Here is a 17,539-nt window from a genome sequence, read left to right as displayed (position 1 = left end):
GTTTTCTTCCAGTGGGGAATGAAAACCGATCCTGAAACCTCAAACATTTTTTTTGAAATGAAGTTCTTTTTCTGGCCAGTCCTAGTTTCAACCTTGATTCGATATGATCAAAGTATCTTATAACATATAATCAAAATAATGTCAAAATGAGAAACAAATTGGGTGAGGTAATATCTTTTATTGGACCAATTTCTGTTGGTGAGAGAAGTTGTGTCCAATAAAAGATATTACCTCTCCTATCTTGTCTCTAAAATCCTGGGACGGACACAGGTATAAATACACTACACACAATGTCAGAATGAAACATTTCAACCTTATCTAAATAAACTGGCAATAATTCCCTGCAGAATTGACATTTTCTGATGGAAAAATGTTCTGTCAGGTTTTTTGTTGTTTTTTTTTTAACCAGCTCTACTAATATGTGACTATAGAGTGGGGACAGGACAAGGTCTTTATTCTACAAGGTGCTTTAAAGGTTACTGTATAATGGTGCCTGCCAGCCAGTTATATCCAAGAGCTCTTGATTTCACTTGAAACAATGACAAATGGAAATGTTAACTCTTGTGACAATGGGAAAAAGCAACGGCATGGTTGTGACATACAGAAAGAATGTCCATTTCTCTGTTGTGATGCCATTTTTTACTGCAATGGTCTAATGGTATTCTGGGGAGAGGTATTGATAAATCCCAGCTTCGCATAAAGGAACTTTGTGCAAGCAGTCTTCTTCCCTTTTGCATGGCCTACACAAGGGCAAATGACAGTATCAGCCCTCTGAGTAGTCCCACTGCCACCCCCCTACTTCACCAGTATGGGGAGCAGCGCAGATGCACCACGGTGATTCTCCATAACAGCCTTTAAATCACAATCTAGCTCTAAATAATTAACACTGTTTTATGGGACTAACAACTTCTCTATGCTCTCTAAAGCATCCTGTTGGTCCAAGATGAGAGGCTTGGCTGTATACCAAGAATGAGTTCCTTTTGTTATGTTCTAATCACTAGCAAGGAAAAGTCTCCACATTTTGCTTGCTGATGGGTGAACTAGATGACATCAAATAAGAACTTTATGGTGTCAACATGTGCCCTCCTTCACAAAAAAGCCCTCTCCCCCACAAAAAACTCCTCAACTCTGTGCCCAAAATGTAAACCTTTTTTGAGTTCCAAAAACAGTTTTTCTCCATTTTGCACATAGGTTTTCCCCTTTCTATCCTTTCCACCTGAAGACTCCAGATATAACCAGAACCAAAAATACAAAAGAGGGTCGTGTGGCTGTGGGTGACCCAGGGTGGTGGGAGCATGTTCAGAGAGAAGGTATGTAAGGGGAAGACTTATCATGTCCTTCTCTCCACGAAACCTCGCATATTAGTCTGAGGGACCCCAAATTCTGTTTGCATTATACACTAAATGACACTGAAACCAAAGCATTTCAGTTCACCTTGTGGTAAATGGCACCAATCTGTATTACAATATATTAGCTTACTGCAGTGGCTCACTACTACTCTACATCTGAACAGGAAACTTTGAATGATAACCAGAGAACAACCTTCTGCACAGTGCACATTAAGATTATACTGCTGAAAAAACAGTGAAGTTACAGTTTGCAGACTGAATAATGCCATGTTTATTCCTCCGGGTCCATGTTTTAATATGGATTACTGTATCCATCTCTATTTTTTTTACTAAGAGATCAAAGAAAAATATTTGTCCCATTAACCTTGGAAACTGCGCACACGCGTGCGCGCGCACACACACCACTTTCATTTTCAGCTAGCAGCAAAAAATGGACCTTATGGTACATCATAAAGAAAGACTTTTATCTGGTGAAATAAATTTATAAGATGTTCTAAATGTCACTCCTTAGATTTTTTGCAAACAAAATTACATCTCTCATTTTAGATATTTTGGGTCACTCTGTTGTTAAATGGATTTTTTAAGGAGTGACAGTAATAATGAATAGGGAATGTTATGTACATTGTTCCTTAGTTCTGTTGCATTTCTCTGATATGTCTAAATTCTTGGTCTTTTTTGCTTTATAATTGCTGAAATCCTATCAGCATGAATGTTTATACTTGCATATTAATTTGTAGGTAACACTGATTATTTGGAGAGCAGCATGTTAAGAAAGGCATTGGGCTAATTATTTCTCTCACCAAATCTACATGCATCCCCTGATCCCTTCAGACACCACAAGTTCACATTTTCTTGGTGGAGTTAGTAATCTCTGATAAACATTCACAAGCTAGCTGAGGACAGTTCCCGGAGGGCTCAGTCAGTTCACAGACTTTCTGTTTGTCTAGTTTGACTTTGCTGATACTAACAAGAATTCAAGCTCTTAGCACTGGTAAATGTGATACCAGTCTAACTTAGGCCTATATGCCAAAGTGAACCAAGATACTTTTTATACAGAACAATTATGTATATTAAAAAGAAATAATAATCTGTAGGTTTCACAGTAATGTCTCGTGAGTACAATTCTTATTTTCTTGCATCACAGTAGTCTAAACAGTGGAGTATTTATGCAATAATTAGGGGTTGTAACTCAATTGTGCCTGATAGAAGCTGCAGCTGAATAGTAAAAGAATGTACGGGTAAGTATACACTGCAATAACAAGCCTGTGTCACCGAGTCTGAGCCTACATCACCTGACTCGGCTTGCCAGGCTTGGGCTGTGGGGCTATAAAATTGCAGTGTAGACATTTGGGGCTCAGGCTAGAGCCTGGGTTTTGAGACCCTGCAAGATCTGTTACAGCCCTGCAGCACAGGACAGCTGCCCCGGGCCAGCTACAGCCATGCCATGGGTCTTTTATCACAGTGTAGACATACCCTAAGGGGCTTATACTAAACTTCAGTTCATGCTGTTTCAGTAATACATTCTGATTAAAACTGCACACATTTGGGCTCAACATTATAGAGTACTATTAATCAGTCTTTAGGTAAGTTTGAGTTACAGTTGCAAATGTGTTGCATTCTGTCTTTTTATTTATTTATTTTTATTTTTATTTTGCATTAACCAAAACATCATAATAGCACAAGATAATTTCTCAGTACCCGGACACCTGTAAAAATATCAAGGCAGCTCTTTGCTTTGTATTTAAAATTTCAAGCTAGGTTGTTTGGGACTGGTCATCTGGCTAAAATCCCTGGGTCGATGGGGGTCCTGCATGTGGAAGACTTGCAAAGTATAGCTCATGTATAGATTTTTATTTTGATTTTTCTGTGGTTTAAGGCTGGACATTGGTAAATTGAGAAGAAAAGCCAATGTTACAAGTAGCACATTGCTAACTGTTCAAAAAGACAATACAGCTTGTTGATTTCCCCTCAGATATTGACAGCAATAATCATAATAGATCATAGCGGAAGACTCCAGTGTCATATCTCCAACAGAACATAGCAGGTTGTATCATAAATAAATGTTATAGGACGTTACGGAGTGTTATAAATGAAGCAGCACCAGCAGCTGCAAACACAGCCATGTATAACAGAGGGTTACTTTTGCTGCACTGACAGATGATCACATAATTCCCTTAAAACTGTTCATTCCGTATGAGTAAACCTGTTGTGTTTAAACATTATTTCAGTCCTAACTCTCTTACCTGCTCTAGTAACACTCACATGAGTTTTGTACTTTGGATAGAGAAGTTTGATCTTCTTGACGTGATATTATTTATTCTACCTCTTTCTATAGTTCCAGAGGGAATCTCTCTGCACATGGAAAATCACGTTTGAAATTAACAAGTTCCAGTTTGGCAGAAAGAGTCTCAAGACAGGCTTAGTACAAGAGTAGATTGTTAATGTGTATAAGATGTTTTAAGTATTGAGTAAAATAACATTAGAAGCCAAGGATAAATAAATATAAAGGGGAGGGGGAAGAAGCACTTTGGATCATGTAACCATATTGGAAGATAAGTGTGGATTGTTCAGTTATTTAAAGTCTGATACTTTGTGCTTAGTATATATATTAATTTGAGTGCTTCTTCAAAAACACGGAGGAAATAAATGATAGCCATAGTTTTTAAAGTTACGTTTTTATTTATTTTTAGTTTAGAGAACAAGGTAAAATCTATTACATAAAACACCATTACAGCACAGCATGATAGCACCAGCCACATCTATTTACCATGTCACTTTTAATATAATTCGATTTGACATAAAGACACATATTTATTATCTTGCATCTGCCTCCCAGTCTGAATTTCTTCCTTAATGGATTCAACTGCAGCAGCCATTGTGCCCAAAATGCAAGAATTGATCAGTCTGTTCTTCAGATTCCCAGTGGGACTGACCTTAGTTAAAGAGAGCATAGCAGTTCTGCGCAGACAATGAAGGGCTCAGTTACACTGCTGGATGGACCCATACAAGTGCATGTTTCTGTAACCTGACTGATCTGTCAATTTAGATCAGTAATGCCAGATACCAGAAGGGCAAGACTATCAAGTAAATTACAAAGATATCCTCGAGCCACAAATTTATCTTACTGTCTAGCACATATGGCTAATGACCTGGTAATTCAGCTATGGAGAAGTAAGGACATGGCACATAGACCTGATAGACACAACTATCCATGGAGAGTCATTTCTAATTCATTCTTAAATTAAACACACCTTTTTTCAGTTTTGTTAACGGCAAAGATTATAGACCTATTCTGAATGGGCTAAATGAGAATTCTCCCACCTGACATACTTCAGCATAAAAAGCACATAAGTGACTTAAGAGCCTATGATCTGATCTATTCTACACATGTCAACCTAACTGTAAGCATCTACACTAAAATGTGGCTCCAACTAAAATAACTCTCCCATTACACTGACTTAATAACTCCACCTCCAGGAGAGATGTAGCGCTTAAGACGATGCAGTTAGTAATGCAATGTTAGTGTAGACACAGCATTGCTTACGTTGACTGTTGCTGCCTGTGATGGTGTGAACTCACCCTGCACTGGACAGCAAAGGGTCAACCCCTCCTTGTGGACTGAGGAAGCCCTGCCCCCATGGCCCTACTAGGCATGCCCCAAGTGCAGTACTACTATAAGAGCGAACAGATCAGCTCAGTCTTTAGTCTGATTGTTGCAGGCTCCAGCCTCGGAGCTGCTGCAGACTCCGACTGTGTAAGCCAGAGGTTCCGAGACCTTGGCAGATGCCCCAGTACCTAAAGACACCCCACGGACTTTGGAGCCACCAGGAACAGCCCAGGCAGAGAAACCCAGGAACTCTGAAGCCACCCAGACCATGGATGCAGGAGTCATGGTAGGAAGTAGCCCAGGGGAGGGACTAGCCATAGTCCTGAGTGTAATTGGCATGTTGTGACTGGATCCCTGCTGACTCAATGGCGAATGCACTTGCGGTTATCAGGGCCCTGGACTGGGACCCAGTGGAGCAGCAAGGGTCCAGGTCCCCCTACCCTGGTTGCTACCTGCCTCCTGGTTGCTGCCCACCATCTTATTGACTCTGGCCACTAGACCCTACTGCTCTGCGAATCAGGCCCACCCTATTGATTCCGGCTAGTAGGCCTTACTGCTCTGGGAATCTGGGCCACCCTATTGACTCTGGCTACTAGTCCTTGCTGCCAAGGGTAACCCTATTGACTCTCATCCTTAGGTCTCATTGCCTCGAGAAAAAGGACAGTTTGAGGGCCAGAGTGAATTCACCCCAGACTGGACAGGAACCCCCACCCCATCATATTGCTTTTCAGAATCCATTCCACAATGCCCCACACTGGCAGTTAAATCAGTGCAGGTTTGCATGGTGAGTATGCACACTGCTGACGCAAACAGCATAGTGTGGATGTGTAAAACTGAGTGCATTACTGTGGTGGCTGTATAACGACTTTACTTAGGTTGACTTAATAGTCTAGTGTAAATTCTCTGTCTATTTCAAAAGTGACTTAGAAACCTCTGTCTCACTAAAAGTCAATGGGCGTCAGACTCCTGTGTCACTTAGGCACTTTTGAAAATTTTACCCCTCATGCCTAATTTTCCTTTTATCTGCAATTAATATGATGTAGAGTTTATTGTTAGCAAAAATGTCCTGTGCATTAAGACATATTTAAATTTCAGGAATTTGTATCTAAATGTGCTTACTTACATAAATAACTTTTGATTTAGAAGTCCAACGCTTGAAAGTTGAAAATGGTGATTAACAGCTTTTTGCCTTATCTTACTTAAACAGGGAGTTCATTAAAGGCAGACAGTTTCAAAAATACTTGTATTTGTTTACCACCTTAAATGGGGATAATGATTTCATCCAGATCTATGTACTGCTAAGCAACGATGCATTTATTTAATCATGATAATACACTATAGATATGTGTTTATAGATGTATCATTACTTGAAATCTTTTGAAGGGCTCTAGTCCTCACATTCCACTTTTCCAGTGATCTAGTACTTATTTACTTACCTCACAGAGGTGTTGAAAAGATAAATTAGTTGGTGTTTATACAGCAATTGGAAGACTTAGTCAAATATACATTCTAAATAGTAGTTGTTGTGCTAGGCTGAAAATTAGAAGCTTCATGGATTTGCCTGCTCAGAGCTTACTGATAGTGTTAGATATAGCTATCACAGCCTCACATATGAATTATTCATAGAATATCTTCACTCTTAGTGGACTTTTTAGGAAAGGGGTAGGGACTATGGTTTGGCTCATTTCAGAGATGAATCTAAATGAGTCCAGAGGGAATCTAAGTTGTTTTAATGTAAACCTTTTTCTAGTGCCAATTTAGACCTTCTCTACACCCTCTACACCTGGGGAATTTTGCATCACTGTGCATGCGCAGAATTCATGTCCCCCACAGATTTCTTTGCTTCCCCACAGAAAAAAAGCTTTAGACGGGAAAACAAAGGGAAGCTGCAAGAGCGGTCATGCTTCTCTCCCTAGCAGCACAGGCACGTTGGATCAGGTGCCTGGAGCAGCCAGTAGAGACATAAATCACCGCTGGGAGGTGGGGGGCTGGGCAGTCATGCAATTGAGAAAGAGAGACCCTCTGTTCCTCCCGCTCTCTATTGCAGAAAGCTCGGCGTGGAAGGGCAGGGCTTCAGGATGTTTCTGAGAAGGTAGGCACAGGGCAGGCTCTGTCCCCTCAGATAGAGAAGAATGTAGCTGCCTGCATTCTTTGTGATTGTTCCCATTGCCTTTGTAAATTCCCCCAGGAGTATAAAACAGGTGTAAAAATTTTAAGGCTCCTTTACTTTGCCACAGGGGTGTAAAGGACAGTATGACCTTATAAATGCTTATGGTGCTTTTGTGATAAGAACTGGTCTAAAATTTTGGAGTGAAAAAATTTCCTATCACAATGTGCTCCATGAACTATTTGCTATTGACCTTTCTGGAGATGGTTAGTAACCAATATAAAAATTGTGAGTTTGATTCCCCAGCCCTTACTTGCTCTTCAATTGTTATGGTAACATTGAGTGTATGGCTGAATATATCTGTTGATTAATAACTAGAAATAAAGGGTCAAACCTAGCTATGTTACTATTAGGCAAGGGGAATTGGGGATTTCCTCCAATGCTCCCCACTTGCATTTTCCATCCATTGTATCGTTGTTTAAATAAAGTACCAAATAATTGAAACCAGAGTGATTATATTGCATTATTTTATCGAATAAAATGTGCAGAATTTTGCAAAATTTTAACATATTGTGCACAGAATTTTTTTATTTTTTTTTGGTGCAGAATTCCCCTAGAGTAACACTAACCTAGACTTAGTGTAATTTACAATGCCTTCTTACATATCACTGCTAAATTTGGCCCAGTAAGTCTATAAGTGAGTTCATACATTCTTCCATCTCTTTGTTTAATACCGTAGCTTAGAGTATCAGACACTGATGCGTACATGTGGTAAAAATGTTTAATTTACATTAACATGAAATTCTTGCTGCATTTAAGTCAATGGCAGATCTTCCAATAATTTCAATTAGGCCAGGATTCTCCCCATCATTTGGCCTGTTATCTTCTGGGAAGTGGATTCTGTTGTCACCTTAAAGGTGTCCTGCATTTCAGATTGTATTGATCCTCCACTCTTTGATTGTATGTTGGTAGTGACATTGAAATGAGGACTTGAGAGGCCAATATCATCATACTCATAATTCATTATACTGATATCCCTGTCTTCATCTATGTAATATCAATACTTTGTCCTTTCAATTTAATATCTTTTTAAAAGTGGATAAGAGTTTTACAGATGGAGAATCTTTGGGTCACAGGGAGCGTCAGTGACTTGTCTGGTGTCACATAGCACTGAACACATCAATTGTTATTCTAAACAATACCATATTCCAGTAAAGTATGTCAGCTGTTAGATGCCACCTACCCATCTGCATTTCTCTGTGACAAAAAGAAAAGTTTAGTGGCTTTCATAAATATTAATAAGGTGATGGCTTTGAAGGCATTAGTAATGGAAAATCACAATGTTCAATTATCTTTATTATCCTTTTCAGAACTTTTTAGTGAGAGTAGTCTCAAGTTATTTTATCTTATTTTACTTACTTTTAATGTTTAAATTATCTTGACATTATACTAACATAACATCAATTAAAAGCTAACTGCCCATATTAAGAAGAATTAGAGTCAAAGCCATTGATAATGTACGATAATGGTAATGTAAAATATGAGCCATACCAACTATATTATGCATTGCATACCATTAAGTTTTGTAATATTTCCTGTAACTGTAGGAAACTGTTCATAGTTGAGAAAAGTCGAATAAGGTCTTAACTGTATATTGGGTCTTTGCTTTCAAGGGAAATAAATGATTTCACTTTCTACATGTGAAATGTATTAAGTTCAAGCTTGTGGCTGGAAAAGGCACTATACACTCCCTCTCCCCAAGTCCCCATTTCAGCAAGGTACTTAAACACATGTCTAAGCATGTGAATAGTCCCATTGACTTTATTTGAGGCTCAAGATAGCACAGCCAGGCTATCTGCATTTAGCAGTGTTGTAACCCAATGCATCTCTAGCCACTACAGCCATTACCACTGCTAGTAGCTTCCTTCTGTTCTCCTCCTCTTGCTTTCTGCCTCTTGTCTCTTCTTTGGGAATCTCATTTCATTTCATTGAAAGTTCATCAAACCTCAACCCACTTTGCTAGACATTTTGGGCTCACCAAACTGGGATTTTCTGAAAAAACAGTCAGAGCAGAGTTTTGTTGGAAAATTTCCAACCAGCTCTATTCCCAACCCTAGATTTGGCAATCACTATAACTCTGAGCATGTGAGCAAAACACATCAGCGACGCATCTAGAAAGAGAATTCAGAGCATTGGTCCATACTATTTGGTATTTCTTATTCAGTTGTGGCCAACCTCTGATACTTCAGAGGAAGTAAAAAAAAAAATCCCAAATGGCGTTAGGGTTTGAAGCTTAAACCTTTACTTAGGTGAGTAGTCCTTACTTCCCCAAAATGTTCACTGAAGTAAAGCATCAGAGACAGGAGTGCTGTTTTCAATCTACAAATGTTAGAAGAAATACAGCTGCACATGTGCATACACGAACGTGTGTGTGTGTGTGTGTGTGTGTGTGTGTGTTGTGTGTGTAAAAAAGCCTACTGAAATGGACAAGGTTATTCTTTAACTTGATGGCATCTGTTTAGCATTCTCTCAATGACAGTAGGGCAAAATTATTTGTCGAGAACTGTTCTGCCAAAAGCTGCATCAGTCACACCCCAATCAGGCCTCAGCTGGCCCTATATAAGAGGCTGGGAGCCAGGCGCTCAAGAGTCTCTCTGTTTGTAGAGGGAGATGGGCCTGGCTGCAGGGAGCTAGAGACAGGGTACCTCAATGAAGCAGGACTGGGGAAAGGCAGAGACTCCTAGAAAGTCCCAGGCTGCAGCCTAGCAGAAGGCAAATAGATATTGGGGGTTGTGGAGGGCAGCCCAGGGGTAATAATAATTGGAGATATACCAATCTCCTAGAACTGGAAGGGACCTTGAAAGGTCATTGAGTCCAACCCTCTGCCTTCACTAGCGGGACTATTTTTTGCCCCAGATCCCTAAGTGGCCCCCTCAAGGATTGAGCTCACAACTCTGGGTTTAGCAGGCCAATGCTCAAACCACTGAGTTAAAGCAGCAGGTACAAACCTCACCTTGCCAGTGATGAGTAGGCGGTTACTGCAGTCTGCCCCACGGCGCGGGGGCTAGACGATGACTGGCAGTGGCTTTAAACTGAGGTGAGGTGTGGATAGTGGGTGGGGGTTCCCTGGGGAGGGTAGACCCAAAGAGAAAGGGGTTACTACCAGGGGGCAGCACCCCAGATAAAGGGTGCCAAGAGGCACACGGGGGCCAAGAGGCAGCGGATCACCGGCCTGCAGAGGGTGCTCCTGGCTGGAAAAAGAGCTAATTCCCAAGGACAATCAGCAGAGGTGAGTCTGCCCACGCTTACACTTCCCTTCCTCCTCACAGTATATGTCTTAAATTGAATATTTTTGTGAATTTTTTTCCTTGGAACAGCCTGAGTAGTTTGGAGGTGGAGTCATCCTCCTATTATCCTCTTTCGCCATTCTTTGCTCTCTCTGCTTCTTGATATATGCTGTTATCGTTCTAGTCATGCTAATTTCTGCAGCACTTCTGGAGAAGAGGAGGAACTCTGACAGACCTAATAACTGATAAATAGTTTACTGTTATTTTTCATTCCTTCTAACTCTGAAAGCAAAACAGGGGAACTTTATGTTTGGATTACATCAAGTTGGCTATTGAGTCTATTAATTTTAAAGTGCCTAGAATTTTTATGCTTCTTTGCCAATCTCCATTATGGACTTTCACATTTTGATTCCCATCTCAGTAAGTTACTGGGAGATACAGCAAGCTTAGTAAGCATAATGGAATATGCATAAGGATTAGAATTTTCTCTTGTGCATATGTTTTTAGATAACATATTTTATTCCATTGTTTTGCATCTAAGATCTATAATGTAGGATACATAATGTATGAAGTCCTTTAGAAATACATTCATTCATTCTTCCTGTGATTGCAAACTTCTGCTTCATGGTCTGTTTTTCCATTAACAATGCATAGGAATAACCATTTTTTATAAAGCTGTTGTAGTTCAGTTCTCATTTTGCAGACTGTGTAATGTTACATACTGCTGTCCATGTTCAAGGCGAAAAGTAATAACAGTAGTTAGCATTTATATGGCATATCAGGTATAGTGTTATCTTGATCATAGAGACATACTGCTCCTTATAACAAGTATTACATAGTTTTTGTTATTTATGAAAAAATGACACTTTTTTAAGTTAAAAGACATTTTATATTGAATTAATGCATTTTCTATTTAAAAGACAGAAGAATGTTTCATAAAAGAATCAGTTCTCTATTAAGAAAAACCCACAAGTTTTCTGAGTAAGGAATATGTTCCACTTTTGAGTTTGTACATCACTTAACACAATGGGGAACTAATCCTGGTAGGAACATTTGAGTGCTATTGCAAAGTAAATATTTAATAATAATAATTAATTTAAAATGAGGCTGGGGAAAACATTTATGGTATTAGTTATGTGTTTTTGTTAAATTGGTTGAAGCAGGAAAATATTAAAAAGATATGGTATCTGAGACACCTAAGGATTGTAGAGCACTAAAACTATACAACAGTAATAAACATAGGCAAAAGAGGCCAGCATTATGTTATTACAAATAAAAATTTTAAAATAATTGTTATGACAAGTTAGTGACCATCTGGAAACATCCTAGCTACCACGATGCCACATGGAATGGCTACATGGGACTTCAAAGCAAGGATGAGAATAGATTTCAGACACGCCTATTAGAGCTGGACAATGTTTTCTTTTTAGACGAAGGCTATCTTTGACAAAGAATACTGTTTCAGTTGACCTGAACGATTAATGAATTTGGTATGAATCTGCTGAATAGTTTAAACATAATTTTTGTTTTTTTGGGACCCAGTGCCATTTGCTAATGAGGAGGGGAAGACTGCTATATAGCAATTAGCCCAGTGGTTAGGATGCTCATCTCAGAGACCCAGGTTCTAGTTCTCCTGCTCCAAAGACTATTTAAATTTTGTAGAACAGCTTCAACAGGAGCAACCAGCCCCAGAATATCCCATAGTCCAATGGTTAGAACACTCTTCTGAAAGGTGGAAGAGCCAGTTTAAATCCCTTTTCTACATCAGGCAGAGAGAAAAATGGAACCCTGGTCTCCTACATCGCAGGTGAGTGCCCTAAATGGTGGGTCCCCAACAGCTTGTTTTTGTTACACTAGCTAGCACTGAAAGAAACATTTAATTTGCTGTAGCAAAATTTCAGTTGGTTCTTTTTGATTCACCGGGGGAAAAAATCAGAATGTTCAGTTTCGGCTTGACCCTTCCCCATTTTTTGGAATTGCCAGTAAATAAAAAATTCAGGTGTTCACCCAGCTCTAATTCTTACTTCAAAAATGGTAACTCTTGAACTCAAAGAGACTCCATCATCTCTTACCAATGAAGGGCCTAAAACAATTAAATTTTCTGAATCCATCCACTTGTGGGCAGTAATAAACATGTACAACAACTGTATTCTAAGTTTTGCTGTGGTCACAATAGTGGAGAATGGAAGGAAAAAATATGATTTCACAAGGGATTGCAGAAAGGTCTGCATACAAGAGGGAAAGGACACATAACAGAAATTGAAAAGTCATGAATTTAGCATTTTTCTTGTGTGTGAACTACCCAAGAACTGCTTATGATTTTAAAGAATTTCTGTGTTTGCTTTTCATAAATGTCTGAATGGAACTTTCACAAATTGATGGGGTTTTCCTCTGTTTCGATTTTCACAATTGTACCAAGTGATCTTTCAAGTTATCTGCATTTGTAATTAAGTATGTGGTTTTGTGTGCCAGTAAGTCTGTTACTTGGCTTGATTTCAGTTCCTTATCCTAAATAGAGCTGGTCAGAAGAACTTTGACAGAACATTTTTCCAGGAAAAAGGCTGTTCTATCAAAACCAAGACACTTTATGAAATGATTTTAATTTTCCTGGAATTATGTTTAGCAGGAAAGCAAAGGAAAAAAAGGTTCTGAGAGGGTCAAAACATTCTGTTTCAATATTTTTGGAATGAAACATTTCATTTTTTCCTTTTAAAATTTAGCATTGAGAGGGAAGAAAATGAAGTAAGAAAGGATACAGCCGTGGGTAGGAGAATGGACATAAGGAGGAAGGGTAGTGTAGATACCAGTCTAATATTTGATACTGGTGGTAGAATGTCTGTGCCTAATCGCATAAAGAATGTGAGCAAAGCCAAACAGCTAAAATTAAGATGTCTGTACACCAGTGCAAGGAGCTAGGTAACAAAATGAAGGAACTAGAGTTACTTGTGCAGGAAGTGAAGCCAGATATTATAGGGATAACAGAAACATGGTGGAATAGTAGTCATGACTGGAGTACAGGTATTGAAGGGTATGTGCTGTTTAGGAAAGACAGAAATAAAGGCAAAGGTAGTGGAGTAACATTTTATATCAATGATGAGGTAAACTGTAAAGAAATAAGAAGTGATGGAATGCATAAGACAGAGTCTGTCTGGGCAAAAATCACATTGGGGAAGAAAGCTACTAAAGCCTCCCCTGGGATAGTGCTTTGGGTGTACTATAGACCACTGGGATCTGATTTGGATATGGATAGAGACATCTTTAATGTTTGTAATGAAGTAAATACTAATAGGAATTGTGTGATCATGGGAGGCTTTAACTTCCCAGATATAGACTGGAGGACAACTGCTAGTAATAATAATAGGGCTCAGATTTTCCTGGATGCAATAGCTGATGGATTTCTTCACCAAGTAGTTGCTGAACCAACAAGAGGGGATGCCATTTTAGATTGGGTTTTGGTGAGTAGTGAAAGCCTCATAGAAGAAATAGTTGTAGAGGACAACCTTGGCTCAAGCAATCATGAGCTAATTCAGTTCAAACTAAATGGAAGGATAAACAAAAATAGATCTGTGACTAGGGTTTTTTATTTCAAAAGGGCTATCTTTAAAAAATTAAGGAAATTAATTAGGGAAGTGGATTGGACTGAAGAACTTGTGGATCTAAAGGTGGAGGAGGCCTGGAATTACTTCAAGTCATGATTGCAGAAACTATCAGAAGCCTGCATCCCAAGAAAGGGGGAAAAAATCATAGGCAGGTGTTGTAGACCAAGCTGGATGAGCAAGGATCTCAGAGAAGTGATTAAGAAAAAAGCAGAAAGCCTACAAGGACTAGAAGATGGGAGGGATCAGCTAGGAAAGCTACCTTATTGAAGTCAAACATGTATGGATAAAGTGAGAAAGGCCAAAAGCCATGTAGAGTTGGACCTTGCAAAGGGAATTAAAACCAATTTTTAATGAATCTGTAAACTCGGGGGTTGTACCGTATGACTGGAGAATTGCTAACATAGTTCCTATTTTTAAGAAAGGGGTGGAAAAAGTGATCCGGGTAACTATAGGCCTGTTAGTTTGACATCTGTAGTATGCAAGGTTTTGGAAAAAAAATTGAAGGAGAAAGTAGTTAAGGACATTGAGGTCAATGGTAATTGGGACAAAATACAACATGGTTTCACAAAAGGTAGATCAGGCCAAATCATGACGGTAACAGATTTTTTAGCCAAAGGAAATGCAATAGATCTAATTTCCCTCGATTTCAGTAAGGCATTTGATACGGTTCCACATGGGGAATTATTAGATAAATTGGAAAAGATGGGGATCAATATGAAAATTGAAAGGTGGATAAAGAACTGGTTAAAGAGGAGACTACAACAGATCATTCTAAAAGTTGAACTGTCAGGCTGGAGAGAGGTTACTAGTGGAGTTCCTCAGGGATTGGTTTTGGGACCAATCTTATTTTAATCTTTTTATTACTGACCTTGGCACAAAAAGTGGGAATGTGCTAATAAAGTCTGCAGATGACACAAAGCTGGGAGGTATTGCCAATACAGAGAAGGACCAGGATATCCTACAGGAAGAGCTGGATGATCTTGTAAACTGGAGTAATAGTAATGGGATGAAATTTAATAGTGAAAAGTGCAAGGTCATGCATTTAGGGATTAATAACAAGAATTTTTGTTATAAGCTGGGGACCCATCAGTTGGAAGTAACAGAGGAGGAGAAGGACCTTGGAGTATTAGTTGATCACAGGATGATTATGAGCCGCCAATGTGATATGGCCCTGAAAAAAGCTAATGCGGTCTTGAGATGCATTAGGCGAGGTATTTTCAGTAGAAATAAGGAGGTGTTAGTACCATTATACAAGGCACTGATGAGACCTCATCTGAAATCCTGTGTGCAGTTCTGGTCTCCTATGTTTAAGAAGGATAAATTCAAACTGGAACAGGTACAGAGAGGGCTACTAGGATGATCCGAGGAATAGAAAGGAGACTCACAGAGTTTGTCTTGTGTAGCCTAACCAAAAGAAGGCTGAGGGGAGATATGATTGCTCTCTATAAATATATCAGAGAGATAAATACGAGGGAGGGAGAGGAATTATTTAAGCTCAGTTCCAATTTGGACACAAGAACAAATGGATATAAACTGGCCATTAGGAAGTTTAGACTTGAAATTAGACAAAGGTTTCTAACTATCTGAGGAGTGAAGTTCTGGAACAGCCTTGGGCAAAAGACTAAGCAGGGGAGCAGTGGGGGCAAAAGACATATCTGGCTTCAAGACTAAGCTTGGTAAGTTTATGGGAGGGATAGTATGATGGGATAGCCTAATTCTGGCAATTAATTGATCTTTGACTATATGCCCAGTGGCCTGTGATGGGATATTAGATGGGGTGGGATCTGAGAGAATTACTACAGAGAATTCTTTCCTGGGTGTCTGGCTGGTGAGTCTTGCCCACATGCTCAGGGTTTAGCTGTTCACCATATTTGGGGTCGGGAAGAAATTTTGTTCCAGAGCAGATTGGCAGAGGCCCTAGGGATTTTTCACCTTCCTCTGCAGCGAGGGGCACGGGTCACTTGCTGGAAGATTCTCTGCACTGTGAAGTCTTTAAACCATGATTTGAGGACTTCAGTGGCTTACACGTAGGTTAGGGGTTTGTTACAGGAGTGGGTGGGTGAGCTTCTGTGGCCTGCATTGTGCAGGAGGTCAGACTAGACGATCATAATGGTCCCTTCTGACCTTAAAGTCTATGACTCTATAACATTAGAAAATATACAGTAGAGCAGTGGTTCTCAATAGGGCCGGCTTTATGAGCCATGGGGCCCAGTTGGAATACTCGGCAGTGGTCCAGGGCTTCGGCAGCACTTTGGCAGTGGGGGGTGTGCTCTGGGGCTTCCAAAGCACCAAAGGACCCACTGCCACCGAAATGCTGCCACAGACCCCCGGAGCGGGGCCCCCGAAGCATGGGTGTTGGGACTTCTTTGGTGCGGGACCCGATTCCGGCGAATCGGGGGAATTGGCGTAAAGCTGGCCCTGGACTTCTCAAAGCCGGTCCGCCACCTGTTCAGGGAAAGCCCCCGGCGAGTCGGGCCAGTTTGTTTACCTGTAACATCTGCAGGTTTGGCCGATTGCAGCTCCCACTGGTCATGGTTCGCCACTCCAGGCCAATGGGGGCTGCGGGAAGGGCGGCCAGCACATCCCTCAACCCGCGCTGCTTACCGCAGCCCTCATTGGCCTGGAGCAGTGAACTGCAGCCAGTGGGAGCCGCGATTGGCCGAACCTGTGGATGCAGCAGGTAAACAAACCGGCCCGGCCCGGCTTTCCCTGAACAAGCGGCAGACCTGCTTTGATAACCACTGCAGTAGAGAACAATCTTCAGTTGAGGGGGAGATTGACAGGAGGATGTGATAGGTCTTTCCCATCTCTAATTTATATAATTGTATATAGTAATGGTGCTTGTGGTGAAACAGTGTTCTGCTTAAGAGATACTGAGGTTGTTAGTTGGTAGGTAAAGCAGGGACTGGAAGTCGGAAGATATAAGTTTTATTCCAGTGTATGTTTGTGATCTTCATATCTCTGCATGGTACCTACATGGTTTCTTTATGTTTAAATCATGAATATTACCACCTTCTTTTGAAAAGTGATTATTTCATCTGAGAATTTATAAAAATAATGGGTAAAAAATTTTAAAGCATCTAAGTCCCATTTTCAAAGTCAATGGGACTCAGGCTACTAACTGTCTAAGGGCTTGTCTACACAAACATTTAGTCTGCGGCAAGCAGGGCTGTGAATCTACCCTGTGCTTGTCTGCCATGCACAGTCTGTGTGGACTCTTCTGATATACTCTAACAGTATTTTAGTGTGCTTTGATCTACCCTGCTTTAAAACAGGAATGGGCTAAAGTGCTTTAACCAACTGTTTGTGCAGCAAAAACATGGTTCACATGGACAGTTAGACTGTGCCAGTCTAATGTGGGGTAGATTCACACCCCAGCTTGCCGCAAACTAAATGATCATGTAGAAAAATCCTAAGTGACTTTTGAAAATGGGGCTCGGGCTCTTAAGTCACTTAGGCAATTTTGAAAATTGTATCTTATACACATTATTATTTACTGCTAAAGGACACAGTGCTCCAAAGAAATATCATTTGTTGAAAGATCTCACACTGGCTCCACATTATCACTACCACTGTGTAGTAGCCTGGTC

The 17,539-nt window shown here is 40.2% G+C and overlaps 1 protein-coding gene across 13 annotated transcripts in view; it reads left to right on the top strand.

The window, feature by feature from the left end:
• MGAT4C (MGAT4 family member C) overlaps positions 1-17,539 on the top strand; it is a 340,955-nt gene that overhangs the window by 180,260 nt on the left and 143,156 nt on the right. For 6 of the 13 annotated variants that reach the window (XM_045010673.1, XM_045010720.1, XM_045010709.1 and 3 more), the window contains one exon: positions 5,594-5,740. The exons of 3 other annotated variants lie outside the window; for them this stretch is intronic. The gene's annotated coding sequence lies outside the window, so the exon portion shown is untranslated. Of the gene's footprint in view, positions 1-1,262; positions 1,311-3,684; positions 3,772-5,068; positions 5,243-5,593; positions 5,741-17,539 lie in introns of those variants that run through there. 4 more of the 13 variants (XM_045010727.1, XM_045010700.1, XM_045010735.1 and 1 more) reach the window with 3 other exon arrangements.

Source organism: Mauremys mutica, chromosome 1 (genome assembly GCF_020497125.1).
Source record: "Mauremys mutica isolate MM-2020 ecotype Southern chromosome 1, ASM2049712v1, whole genome shotgun sequence".
NCBI lineage: Eukaryota > Metazoa > Chordata > Testudines > Geoemydidae > Mauremys > Mauremys mutica.
The sequence above is the reverse complement of the archived record's forward strand: the minus strand, read 5'-3'. Positions and strand labels throughout refer to the sequence as shown.